Here is a 13204-nt window from a genome sequence, read left to right as displayed (position 1 = left end):
TAAAGTCAGCCTTTCATCTTTTCTATTTAAAGATAACATTGTCCTTCTTATTTAAGGCTAATATCATCATTATAGTATTACTTTTTTCTTATCTATCACATTTTCTCAGTAACAAATGTCTGTGGATTCCACTTATAAATCTCTTTCAACTTGTTCTCTTCATTCACAATCATACATTATAGGCATATATTATAGTGCCACACCCTACCTCCAGGTGATTGCAATAACTTAATTTTTATGTCTTCTGCTAGTCTTGTTACCCACAAATTTATCCTTCATGTTACAGTAAAGAAATGACCTACATGTTTATCTTCTCTTATTACTAAGTACTCATTTCATGGTAATGAGAACACCAATTGATGAAAGAGTTCAACAAAACATTGGAAAGTGGGAAACAGGTGGATTATTGTTAAAATTATTTAACAGTGTGCAGAGGGCCATAATTTAATCTGCAGGCAACAGAAGAGACTAACAAAAAGAAATCTGTTCATTCTTCAAAGCCGTAGGTTTAAAAGCATGAGTTCCCGTGGATGGTGAGGAAGAAGAGTGGGGTAAGAAATCAGGGATGTATGTATGTAAGAAATACATACACAAATCACTGACATTTAGAAAATTCCTCCTAGACTAGAGTTTAGAGATTTGTGATACTGAAAAGTCAGTCTGAGTGGACTGAGATTTAGGGTCTTATCAGAATTAATTTTGAGTCTCTAATCTAAACAATGAGATGATCATTTCCCTTTTCTCCCACCACATTCACAGAACAGCAGCAGCCTGACATCTACACCACAAACAGAAGACTGAAGTTTTTCTCAGAAAGTCCTGAAACCCCCCTGAGAAAAGGCTTCCAAAATTTGAAGAACTCAATAAAGAGACTAACTCCATGACTAACCACTCAGAAATAAAGCCTTCCAGTAAAAATTCCTGGCCTGCAGTCAGAACTAATAAGCTTCTCCTTAAGTGTCTCTTTGATGTATCACCAAAAATTACTGAATAATTGTGAAAATACTATCACCTAAAAAGAGAAAAGAGTAAAAATAAATAAATAAGTCAGATATGTTGATAATGCAGAGAACAAAAAAAATTTAAAAAATCAATTACCATTATACTGAGAACTATAAAAAATATACATTTATAAAACAAGAATAGTATTCTACAAAAGCAAGAAAAATTAGAGTAAGTAAAGGAGGAAGTAAACATCATAGCAAAATTTATTTAAAAATCAGCAGAATAATTGGAAGATAAATTCAGATCAATCTCTCAGAAAATATAAGCAAAGTAAGAAAAGATGTTGAAAATGAATAAATAAAGTAATAAAAGACTTAGAGAATTAATGTAGAAGTTCTATCATCCAACAAATAGGAGAAAACAGAGAACATTTAGAGTAGGGAGTTATGAAAGGAATGACATAAGAATATTGTTGAGAAGTGAACACAGTCTTCACATTCAAAACGTTTATCAAGTGGCAAGCATAATGAGAACAGACCCACATCAAGGCACAGTGTTATATTTCAGAGAGAATGTAAGCCAGATTACATACAGAATAATGGAAACTAGAATGGCATTGAATGTCTCAAAACCATTCTAGATGCTAGGAAGCAATACACGTTGTTTTCAGAATCCTGATGGAAAATTATTTTTGGGCTCTAATATTATATTACATTTTAGTATTCTAAAACATGAATCAAATCTCAGGAAAGAATTAAGATATCAGAGTTTTGAGGACTCAGAGATTTACCTTTCAAGCAATCATTTCCTAAGGAGAAGTAACGAATATGCTCCAAAGAAACAAGGGAGCACACTAAGAAAGAAAAAGAACTGAAATTTTGAAAGCAGTGGATCTGTATGAACAGCAGAACCAAGAGAACAGTAAGTCAAGAATCAAATGAGAGGACAGGTGTGGGACATCCAGGAGAAAGCTCTCCAGGAAAAATGAAATAAATTTGATAAAGTAGATATAATGACTGAGAATCTAGAAAGAATTAAATATGTTAGAAAAATTGGTCAAACTTTGGGAGGCCCAGGTGGGAGGGCCACTTGACCCCAGGAGTTCACGACCATCCTGGGCAACCTAGTGAGACCCCATCTCTACAAAGAAACAAAAAGTTAGCTGGGCATGGTGGTACTTGCCTATGGTTTCAGCTACTCAGGAGGCTGAGGCAGAAGGATCCCTTGAGCCCAGGAGTTTAAGGCTGCAGTGAGCTATGATTGTGCCACTGCATTCCAGCTTGGGTGACAGGGTGAGACTCTATCTGGAAGACAGTGTGGCAATTCCTCAAGCATCTAGAACTAGAAATACCATTTGATCCAGCCATCCCATTACTGGGTATATACCCAAAGGATTATAAATCATGCTGCTATGAAGACACATGCACACGTATGTCTATTGTGGCACTATTCACAATAGCAAAGACTTGGAACCAACCCAAATGTCCATCAATGACAGACTGAATTAAGAAAATGTGGCACATATACATCATGGAATACTATGCAGCCATGAAAAAGGATGAGTTCATGTCCTTTGTAGGGACATGGATGCAGCTGGAAACCATCATTCTCAGCAAACTATCGCAAGAACAGAAAATCAAACACCACATGTTCTCACTCATAGGTGGGAATTTAACAATGAGATCACTTAGACACAGGAAGAGGAACATCACACACCGGGGCCTGTCATGGGGTTGGGGGAAGGGGGAGGGATAGCATTAGGAGATATACCTAATGTAAATGACGAGTTAATGGGTGCAGCACACCAACATGGCACATGTATATATATGTAACAAACCTGCACGTTGTGGACATGTACCCTAGAACTTAAAGTATAATAAAAAATTAAAAATAATAAAAAAATAAAAAAAAAGATATTCAACTCTGTCAAAAAAAGTACTGCTAAATGACACAATAAAGAAAAAAATGATTATATACTATCACAACTAACAGCTCTTGGTCATAATCATTAAGTTTTATTTTGATATTTTACAGAATAGAATATTTTACAAATAATGGAAGAGATCTTTTCAAAATTTTGGAATATGTCTTAATTTGTAGGTATCATTACTAATAAACATTGTTAATAAACAAAACAAAAGCACAATTATTGATTCCAAGAAAATAAGCAGAAGTTACACAAGAAGAATGCAAACCTAAATATTTGTACTATTGATTCTGAATTAAACAACATGTGATTATAATGAGGACTTATTTAAAGTGGTAGCAAGCATGAACTGTAGCTAAATTACTAGGATTGACTTTAGGCTACAATTCACCTTAAGCAAGCTACTTAGTTTCTCTATGACTCAGTTTCCTTGTTTAAAAAAGAATAGGTCTCAAAGAACCATATGAGAATAAAATGTTTCAAAACATATAAAGCACATGGAAGCATGCCTGACAGGTAGTAATCATTCAGGAAGTTTTTGCTATTATAATAATTTAAACTTAAAGCAGTGATGTAATTTTGTTGGGGTGGGAAAGAGAGAGAAAGAAGGTGGTGGGTAAGAGATTTAAAAGTAGGGTAACTGTGTACTATGTACTTTAACTTCCAAAGTGGGACACTTTGAGAGTAAAAAGAAATGCTATTGATGTGATGCTAGAAAGTAATTAACTGAGATTATTCCAGGCAAAATAGGAAACAAAGGTCTTATAGAGACGTATCTGTACAATTAGAAAGGATATGATGTTTAAAATTTATAAATCAAGAAAATGCACCTGTATTTGAGAATTGTCTCTCCCTGGCATGAAGCCTCTCCATGGTTTCCCCTCACCTAGATGTTCACACTAAAGCTATTCAATGTCCTATCTGATGGCCTGTGTAGCTTCCTTTCTTTCCATTTCCCTTCTTGGTCAACAGTAACATGACCCTGTGTTCCTTAAACACGCCAGACTTTGCCATTCTTTTACCATAGTCTGGAATGCTATTTCCTACCTGGTTCACAAACTGTGCTCCTTAAACAGCATACATTTAGTGTCTCTCAGTTTTAGAGCCTAGAAGTCCAAAATCAAGTTGTCATCTGGGTTGGTTCTACAGGCTTTGAGGAAGGATCTGTTCCAGGCTCCTCTCCTTGACTTTTCGATGGCCATTATCTTCTTGAGTCTTCACCATTGTCTTCTCCTTATGCATCTCTCTGTATCCATATTTATTTTCATTTTCTTTTCTTTTACTAGAGAGGGTCTCACTCTGTCACCCAGGCTGAAGTGCAGATGTGATCATGGTTCAATGTAACCTCAAACTCGTAGGCTCAGGTGATCCTCTGATCTCAGCCTCCCAGGTTGCTGGTACTACAGGCGAGGCACGATGTCTGGCTAATTTTTTGAAAAGTTTTTGTAGAGATGGGGGTCTCACTATGTTGCTCAGGCTGCTCTTAAACACCTGGCCTCAAGTGATCATCCCACCTCAGCCTTCCAAAGTGCTAGGATTATAGGCATGAGCTGTCACACAGCGCCCATAGTTTCTCTTTTTATAAGGACACCAGTTAAGTTGAATTAGGGCCCACCCTAATGACTTCATTTTAACTTGATTGCCTCTGTAAAGCCTATATCTCCAAATAGGGTCATGTCCTGAGGTACCGAGGGTTAAGACTTCAAATGTTATTGGACCAACAATTCAACCCATAATATTTATGTAGTGAAATTCAATTTATTTTATAAACCCAACTAAAATACAACCTGTTTTAAGGCTCTATTTTGCTCCTCCCACCCAGTTTCAGAGTTATCACTAAAAACTGTATGAATCACTGCAACTTGCATATTTCTATAGTTGATTTTAGCTTAAGTAATTGATTTATTTGCAAACTAATATTTGTCTCTTCTATTAGACCATGCACAATTTGAGACTAGAAAGTGTTATGTTTATCTCAGTATCCTCAGAACTTAGCATAAAATAAGATTGCGATTATATAATCATTATTACCATGAACACCAAAAAGCTTTCTGAAAATTTATATTATTTTACTTATTAAATATGTAACATAGTATAAGTTTTTCACCTCTCTCTTTTTTAACTTTTATTTTAGGTTTGGGGTATATGCGTACATGTGCAGGTTTGTTATACAGGTAAACTGCATGTCACGGGGGTCTGGTGTATAGATTATTTTGTTACCCTGGTATTTAATAATGAGCATAGTACTTGATAAGTAGTTCTTTGATCCTCCACCTCCTCCCACTCTTCATCCTCAAGTAGGCCCCAGTGTCTGTTGTTCCCTTTTTTGTGTCCATTCGGTCTTTGTTTTTCTGTTCTGTGTTAGTTTCCTAAGGACGATGGCCTCCAGCTCCATCCATGTTGTTGCAAAGGACATGATCTTGTTCTTTTTTATGACTGCTTAGTAATCCATGATGTATATGTACCACATATTCTTTATCCAGTTTACTGTTATTGGGCATCTAAGTTGATTCCATGTCTTTGTTATTGTAAATAGTGTTGCAATGAACATACATACGCATGTGTCTTTATGATAGAATGATTTATATTCCTTTGGGTTTATACCCAATAATGGGATTGCCAGATTGGGTTATCTGAATGGTAATTCTGTTTTAAGTTCTTTGAGGAATTGCCACCTTGCTTTCCGCAAGGGCTGATCTAATTTACGCTCCACCAGCATATATAACTGTTCCCCTTTTCTCCATAACCTCACCAGCATCTGTAATTTCCTGACTTTTTCATAATGATCATTCTGACTGGTGTGAGATGGTATCTCATTGTGGTTTTGATTTGCATTTCTCTAATGATCAATGATATTGCGCTTTTACATATACTTGTTGGCTGCGTGTATGTCTTCCTTTGAAAAGTGTCCATTCATGTCCTTTGCCCAGTTTTTAATAGGGTTGTTTGTTTTTCTCTTGTAAATTTAAGTTTCTTATAGATGCTGAATACTAGACCTTTGTCAGATGCACAGTTTACAAATATTTTCTCTCATTCTGTAGGTTGCCTGCTTATTCTGTTGATAGTTTCTTTTGCTGTGCAGATCTTTAGTTTTAATTAGACCCCATTTATCAAGTTTTGTTTTTGTTGCAATTGCTTTTTGTGTCTTCATCATGAATTTTTTTTTGCCAGGTCCTATGTCTAGAATGGTATTTCCTAGGTTGTCTTCCAGGTTTTTTATAGTTTGAGTTTTACATTTAAGTCTTTAACCTCTTTTGAGTTGATTTTTGTAGATACTGTAAGAAAGGGGTCCAGTTTCAATTTTCTACGTATGGCTAGCCAGTTACTCTAGCACCATTTATTGAATAGGGAGTCCCTTCCCCATTGCTTGTTTTTGTCAGCTTTGTCAAAGATCAGATGGTAATAGGTGTGTGGCCTTATTTCTGGGCTCTCTATTCTGATCTATTGATCTGTGTCTGGTTTTATACCAGTACCATTCTGTTTTGGTTACTATAACCTTGTAGTATAGTTTGAAGTCGGGTAAATGTGATGTCTCCAGCTTTATCTTTTTGCTTAAGATTGGCTTGGCTATTTGGGCTCTCTCTTGGTTCCATGTGAATTTTAAAATAGTTTTTCCTAATTCTATAAATAATGTCATTGACGGTTTGATAGGAATATCATTGAATCTATAAATTGCTTTGGGCAGTATGGCCATTTAAATGATATTGATTCTTCCTATCCATGGGCATGAAATAGTTTTCCACTTGTTTGTGTAATTTCTGATTTCTTTGAGCAGTGCTTTGTAATGTTGTAGAGATCTTTCACTTCCCTGGTTAGCGGTATTTCTAGGTATTTTATTCTTTTGTGAATGGGATTGCATTCCTGATTTGACTGTCAGCTTGGATGTTGTTGGTACATACGAATGCTACTGATTTTTGTACATTGATTTTGCTGAAGTTATTTATCAGATCAAGGAGCTTGTGGCAGAGAATATAGGCTTTTCTAGATATAGAACCATGTCATCTGCAAACAGGAATAGTTTGAATTTTTGTCTTCCTATTTGGATGTTTTTTATTTTTTCCTCAACCTCTCTTAAAATAACTTGTTTCCCAAGATTAGTGCAAGAAGACATTTTTCACACTTTTCTTTTTTTAACTGTATTTTCTCAATTTCCTTAGAAATCAGCAGAAACTTCAGTTAGCTGTTGATGACTTATCAAATTGAAGGCCTTTTAAAATTTGCATCAAATATATCAAAGGATTTAGAAATATCTATATCTATATGTAGATATAAATATATACACATATATGTATATATCACCTGGTTAAAATGTGGACAGTCTCTGGGGGAAAAGTGTGAAGTCACAATTCCTTTCCAATTTAAGGATAAGTTTTGGTATTGTGTGTATTTAGTACAAACAATATGGTTGACAGCAAAGGAGACTTAAAATGTGGAAAAAGCTGAATTATGTAGAATTCTTCTATTTTTCCACATTCCATTTCATTTCTTTTCACATATCTATGAAATTTGTATGCCAGCAGTCATAGTATAGATGTTATTTTTGTCGTTTTCTAAAACTTAAGATTTTATCCAGAGCATTTTTCTTTTGTTGCAGGAAGGAAGAGGGCTAAAAAGCATAGCCTTTTAGCCTGTTATTAAAACCAGAAACATTTCTAGTTCTCTGTTACGTCTCCCCAATCCCAGAATAATAGTGTCTGTTGCCTGTGGCCCTTTAGGCCAATTGGTTACAGCATTGTGTCCCTGGGTGCAGGCTGACTGGAAAAAGTTCTAGCTCTGTCAGGACATATTAGCCTCACACAGTTCTGAGGTCACCTCCCTCTCTGTGACCATTCATAAGGTTCCCAAGAGGATCAATTTAGAGAGGGTAGGTGGGTGTTTCCAATGTGGTAGTAAGCATTATGAACACCCTCTTTGGGAAAATAATATGAAATCACAACTCTAAATCAACTTGTAAGAAGAGGTTCAGCATTAATCATGGGAAAATTATAATCCAACTGATTGTTTATCCAGAGCAGTGCAGGGACTTGCCTCTCAGTGTTTACAATACCTGAAATAGGATTAACTGGTTAACAGAAAGGTCCTGCCAAAGTACAGATTACTATCCTGTCTTTCGCCTGAAGCTCTGTACAGTGCTGTCTTGTTTGTTCATACCAAAGTTCTGAGGAGAGTGGAGCTTTCTCAGATATGTTCAGAATCTTTTTCTTTTTATAAAAAAATATAAATTCCAACCACTGTCTTTGTATGTATTTCACATTTATAAAACAGTTTAAAAATTACATTAATTTAAAAATCACAAGACAGAAAACAGTTAGAAGATAGCTATTAACTCGTAAGTTTTATCTGTTGTGAATCAGCTTTGTTGTAAATGTTCAATAAACTCAGTGATTCTTTTTTTCTTTTCTCCCTCTTCCACTTTATCTGGCGGGTGTTTTGTATCAAATTCTACAAAAAATCAGTGTAAATTCTGATATTTGGGAAAGCAATTTCTCTGTCTCTCCTATGCAGTTTTTAAAATGCTTGTGATAGTTTCTAAACCTAAACATAAATTGGAGGTTGGTTTGTCTTTGCACTGTCTATATGAAAAGTAACACAACCTGCCATTCAAAAGACAGACGATATAATCAAATAGAGTGTCAAAGGAGAGGACCATCATCAGCCCAAGGTGCTGCGTAATATGGCTTGAAAACACATGGTGTTATTCCAACCTCCCCAACAGCACTTCGGTTTTCCTGTTGAGAGTGGGGACTGAGAGACAGGACTAGCTGGATTTCCTAGGCCGACTAAGAATCCCTAAGCCTCGCTGGGAAGGTGACCACATCCACCTTTAAACACGGAGCTTGCAACTTAGCTCACACCTGACCAATCAGGTAGTAAAGAGAGCTCACTAAAATGCTAATTAGGCAAACACAGGAGGTAAAGAAATAGCCAATCATATATCTCCTTAGAGCACAGCAGAAGGGACAATGATTGGGATATAAACCCAGACATTTGAGCCGGCAACGGCTACCCTCTTTGGGTCCCCTTCCTGTATGGGAGCTCTGTTTTCATTCTATTAAATCTTGCAACTGAAAAAAAAAAATACAGTGTTACTGATGGCTGAGTTAACGTGATATTATTGTCTTTTATTATAAATAATCTGGGTTGGAGTCTCTTTTTTTAAAATTCTGAACTTATTTGTTTCAGGTCTTGTCCCTGGGAACCTATTCTACTTTGTGTGGTTGCTTTAAAATTAGAATCAAACAAACATAAACACTATATTATGCATATATAAACATACAAATAATGATATATGATTTAAATAAGCCTTTATAGGGAAAATGTTGTTATTTTATTAGAAGTGGAAATAGCTCTGTTATTTAGATTTAGAGGTTTATTTTTTCAAATGTCTCCTGTGGCTAGGAACGAGATAACCAAATGTCCGTATTTCCAAAGAGTTTCAAAAGATGTGGCCCCAAGACGTTCAAATTGAAATTCAATAGTACACAGTATAAAACTACCATAGAAAAATAATGCAAAAAATAAGAAATATCTTCAAATTGTCCTTGGTCTTTCAGGGAAAAGTGATGAGATTCCTTTGACTGACAAAATGAGAGAAAACATTTGATATAGTTTCTCGCAACACTGTAAATGTGAGTCAGATTGATGTGGAAAATAACAGAACTTCATGAACTAAAAACTAGCTCAAAATGGCAGTAAAGGTAGAGACGTAATATAAATGGACCTAGACAGTCTCCCAATCAGGAAAGATGAGAGTGCAGAGAAAAAGCAACTAGGATGCTTAAGAGAAGGAAGGCAGAGATTGATACCATGATAAGGGTGTCAGTATGAATAATGTCATTAAGAAACTCTGGAACAATTTAGGATACACATAAATTAAATCTAAGCAAGGCAGTCTCAAAAAGGCCTCTGAGTAATGCTAACAAACAATTATTTAGCACACCCAGTAAAAAGTAGAATTACCATCCTGGGCAACATGGTAAAACCTCATCTCTACTAAAAATACAAAAATTAGCCATGGGTGGTGGCCCGCACCTGTAGTCCCAGCTACTTGGGGGGCTCAGGTGAGAGAATGATTTGAGCCTGGGAGGTTGAGGCTGCAGTGAGCTGAGATTGTGCCACTGCACTCCAGCCTGGTTGACAAAGTGAGACCCTGTTTCAAAAAAAAAAAAAAAAAAAAAAAAAACAAAAGTAGAGTTAAGAAAGGGAAAATAAAGGAATGGAATAAAAAAGAAAGAAAAAACAGCTTCTTATTTGTAGACACAGCTTAAAAAGGATCCAAAAGTCCAATGTTTGTTGCCATTCTCTTCCACCATTCTCTTCTTTGCCTCCTCACCATATGCTACACATGAATACTCTCCTCATTCCTTTCATTGTCACCATATGCCACACACGATGTCACCTGAAGAAACCCCAATGCCATTGCTTTCAAGAGCTTTCAAAGATTTATCATACGTTAGGGGAGAGATGGAGGAGAAGTGAAGTGAATGCAGATGACAATAGGTCCCAGAGGGAAAGATTGCTTTCTGCTTCCTGGCCAAACCCTCAGGAACTGGAGAGAGGAGACTGCATGGCGTTTTCAATAGCCAGAGAGCAATTTCTAAGCCCCAACATGGCGTGAAAGGAGCAAAGAAATGCAAAGTAGGCATGGAAGTAGCAGAGTCTCCTGCCATAAGGAAGCCAGGTGACATGGATAAAGAAATGTTCATGGACAATCTCTGTGAGTGATGACTGAGGACCCGATGAGATGTCTCAGCAGGCAGGCACCAGTGTGAACAGATGGCATCAAGTACTAAATGCCTTAGCCCTACATTTTCGGACTGTTCAAAGTCTCTATAAATTGAGCGCTATTCCTAGGAAAGCTCACACCACGGAGATCAAATTTCTGTCATCTTGACTGATAGGGGACTATATAAAAAACCAAATTGTTATAGAAAACTAAATGCAGTTACAATTTTCACACTTGATTTGTGAACTGATTTATCCTCTTACACTGATTTATCAGTGTGCACTAAGAATGCATAAAACTTTAAATCCTAACTTTGTAAGTACGGAAGCATCCTTAAAAAAATTTTAAAAATTAAATTAACTTGCAATATTTTCCCAACTGAATTTAGCAGTATATACATACATTCTTTCTTGTTTAAACTTTTAGTTAAAAAGCATTAAAACTATAATTAATAAGCTTAAGTTATAGACAAATATTACCAGAAAGACACTCTCGTAAGCATTTTTCATGAATTGTTTCATTTGATCTTTAAGAAAATTCTTAGGTGACAGGTTCTATTATTAATTCCACTTTACAGATGAGAAAATGGAGGAACAGAGAGGTTAAATATATGGTTGCAGTTTGCATATCTGGTAAGTGGTAGATCCAGGATTTTGAACTTGATCTCTGACTGCAGAGCCTGTGGTCTTAGTTATTGGTGAGTATGAATGGCCACTGTGATATGAGCCATCACCACGAAAGGTTGTGGCAGGAGCTCTGTGGCTCTGTTCTGCTTCTCCAGAGTTGAAGCAATACTCATCTTTCAGGTGATGGTTGGGACTATGATTAATATCAGGCAAGCCCATTTAAAAAGCTTAATTAATACTATAATTGTGCTACAGAGCAAACAACAAAAAACTTCTCTAGTTTGAAAATAGTAGGTAAGGTAGCAAAACCTAGGATAAATAGGAGGCTAGCAGGGTTGGCAGGAAGGAAGAAATGACCACTTACATTATCTCAGATAATTCTTGAGACATCTTTGGGAAATAAATGCTATGATTTCTATTTTTCACTGGGGGAACCTGAAGATCATTGACTTTAAATGATTTGCTTAACTGGGAAGTGGCAGAGCCAGCATTCCAATCTGGTTCTGACTTTAAAGAGTTCACTTTGTTATGTTCCATTACTCCTCAAAAATACTCCGCTGTAGGCACACTATTCATTAAACAAGTTATTTGTGGTCTAGGTTGAGAATACATGCAGTATTTTTAATACTCTTTCTGTGGGAAAGAGAAGTATAAAGCCAATTTAAAAATTAAATTCTGGAACACAGCTCATCTGAAATGAGAACTACCTATTTTGACGTTAGAAAGAAAGAGAAACAAACTACACTTGAATTGTGATGATACCTTTACATCTAGATTTTTAAGGTTGTGAAATATATTCTACACAACCTGCAAAATGTTTATTGAGTCAGGAATATTAGCATCAGCAGGTTGGAGGAAGCTGTAATATGAAGTGAATATGCATTCTTGTGATTTTTTTTTGGATTATTTTATGCTGATGAATTCATTTTTTTTTTTAAAAGAATGAGCTGTGTTTCAAAGAACGAGAAATGAGAAAAGATATTTGAAATGGGAAATAAGAGCATTAAATGAAAGAACTTGAGATTTAAAGAAATTGAAAATCTTTATATCTGCCATTGAAGCAAAGAAAAACGTTATTTACTATTAAGTGGGAATTGAGGGCTGCTCTCTTGAGAAGTCTGCTTTTCATATTATTGCTACAATATCTAAGGCCAGGCTACACTATTCAGGAGTTGACATTTCACTAGAGAACACAGGATACTGACATATTTAGGATGTATCTTCAGTGCAGCTTCTTTAGCCTTTGCCCTGGGTTTTGATCTTTCTAGCTACTCTGGCTTATGATTTATAGTCTATAAAAACTGCAAGGGATCTTAGCCACCCTCTAGCCCAGTTCCCCATATTTTACCAGTGAGGAGAATTAATTGAAAGAAAGCAATTTGCTTAACGTAGAGCTGATTATGCACCTAAAAGTATCTTTTTAAAAATTCAATACTATTCAATTATAATCTTATCTACTGAGATCTAGTTCAGAGATGGAAGCTCTTTTACATCTAGCCCAAAATATTTATTCTCAATTGTAAAATCAATTTTTAAATGATAAAATTACTTCATTCTAATTGTAGGTAATTCAACTTCTTTAGAAGAACGTAAAATGAAAAGTCTCTCCTGTAGTTATTGGTATGCTTTCTGTATTTTCTATGCATATGCAAATATAGAAGTATAAATATAGATATGTGCATATACACACTTCTGTATTTTTTTTCACTAAAGGGATCTCATTATAACAATTCTTATCAACTTTCTTTAAAACTTAAAACAGACATCATTTCTTATGAGTACAAAAAGATTGACTTCATTGCTTTATTCATACAGTGGTTGCATCACATGCTTTTGGGTGTTTTTAAACATGTCCACAAATTCTTGTACATTACTCCCATGAAAAGGTATAGTCTTATTACCCTCATCTTGAATATGAGCCTAACTTAGTGAATTGTTTCTAGGGTATAGAATGTGAGACAAATTGAGGTTGTCTTCTTT

This window comes from Macaca thibetana, chromosome 2 (assembly GCF_024542745.1).
Source record: "Macaca thibetana thibetana isolate TM-01 chromosome 2, ASM2454274v1, whole genome shotgun sequence".
NCBI classification, from domain to species: domain Eukaryota; kingdom Metazoa; phylum Chordata; class Mammalia; order Primates; family Cercopithecidae; genus Macaca; species Macaca thibetana.
The sequence above is the reverse complement of the archived record's forward strand: the minus strand, read 5'-3'. Positions refer to the sequence as shown.